The following is a 1,547-nucleotide window of genomic DNA, read 5'->3' as shown; positions in this document are numbered from 1 at the left end:
CCCTTTCTCCATTACAGGTTAATCGGGGTTCTCAATCTAACACAATTAACTACTTAACTCAGGGTGTGATTAACTAAGGGTAATCTAGTTATAGGTCTATCTCCAATTTACTTTCAAAATTATCTAGCTACATCTTCCTATTTCTCTGTGTTTGGTGATAACAATCTTCCTCCTTTTAATCCCAGAGATATGTGTGAGGAGCCGTGGAATGTCATTTCCTTGCCCCTTTTCCATGATTCATCTGTTAATTATCTCCTACTGTTTTGAAAGTCACTGGCTTGCTTCTTTATCCCTAACAATAGTGTAGATATATTTGCCTGGATTTGAATCCTAAACCATTACTTACTACCCATATTAATTTACCTGTTCTAGGCGGACATCCATAATCATGTCAACATTAAAATAAATAGCGGCTGATGATGGTGCTGCTGCTGAAACTCAGTGATTGCTCAGTCTCAAAGTAAACGCCCTGATGCAAAAAATAAATAAATAAATAAAATAAAATAAATAAATAAGTAAATAAATAAATACATTTAACTATTCTATCTCACATGTACAGTGGGAACCTATTTACCATTAGAGTTTAGTGCTCAACTGCAGTCTTCTGACTCATTTAAGCTTGGATAGTTACTGTAGAATATTAAATGGTTTTTGGGAGCATTGACTGGACTGAAGAAAATAAATTTTATATTGATTTAAAAAAGTGATGCCCAAAGCCACACTACTGAAAGAGACCATCATGAAAGCTTCTGCTCCTACCATATTGAGAAGTCTTCACTAACATCTCATAGGTCCAAAGTCACAACATAGTTTACATAGAAAATGGACACCTCCAGTTCTTTCCGGACTTCACTCCATTTTGACTCAAAATTTTCATGAGTGCCTGTGACTGAAGTCTGAAACCTTGGTTGGAATGCAGTCTGGGGAATGTGGCATTTAGCATTCCTCTGAGCCCAGGAAGGCACACTAAGGAGAAGATAAGCTGTACAAGGAGCCAATCCACATCATTATCTCAAAGTGACTATGAGGATTAGATGAGATTCATGTGTCATTCTTCACCACAATGTCTGAGATACAGTAAAAGCTCAGCAAATGATAACTTATGAAAGATTTTATGATCATAGATTTGAATAAAGAGAAAAATAGAAGAAATGGAGCCTTTTATGAGATAATTGCTGTAGTTTAGAAAAAATACAGGCATAGAATAAAAATGACAATTGTAAATATGAACAAGGTAATAGGTAATTTTGCTATTTCAAAGGCATCATGAAGAGGATTTTGTAATAGCATGTAACTGATAGTTTCTAAGTTTATTGTTTAGATTGCTAGAGATTTTCAGTATAAGTCTACTTGTTTTATTTTAATATTTTATCTAAAGGGAATAAAATGTTTTAGATAGAAAAATTGGTTGTCTATAGCCTTCTTGTGTTCTTAGACCCAAATATTGTTAGAGAAGACCTTTGAAGATTCTGTGGCAATTTTGCATACTCTCTGAAATAGTAAATCTCAATAAGTATGTTCTACATGGCTCTTATGAAATGTCTGAG

The 1,547-nt window shown here is 34.1% G+C and overlaps 1 non-coding gene across 1 annotated transcript; it reads left to right on the top strand.

Annotated features, from left to right (window-relative positions):
• Window positions 1-403: 403 nt before the first annotated feature.
• LOC150019309 (small nucleolar RNA U105B) lies at window positions 404-483 on the top strand. Its single transcript, XR_016509584.1, has one exon. It is a non-coding gene; the product is annotated as a small nucleolar RNA U105B (small nucleolar RNA).
• Window positions 484-1,547: the final 1,064 nt, after the last annotated feature.

This window comes from Furipterus horrens, unplaced genomic scaffold, assembly GCF_987537825.1.
Source record: "Furipterus horrens unplaced genomic scaffold, mFurHor1.1.pri manual_scaffold_2, whole genome shotgun sequence".
NCBI lineage: Eukaryota > Metazoa > Chordata > Mammalia > Chiroptera > Furipteridae > Furipterus > Furipterus horrens.
Note: the sequence above shows the minus strand (reverse complement) of the source record. Positions and strands in the feature narration are given on the sequence as shown.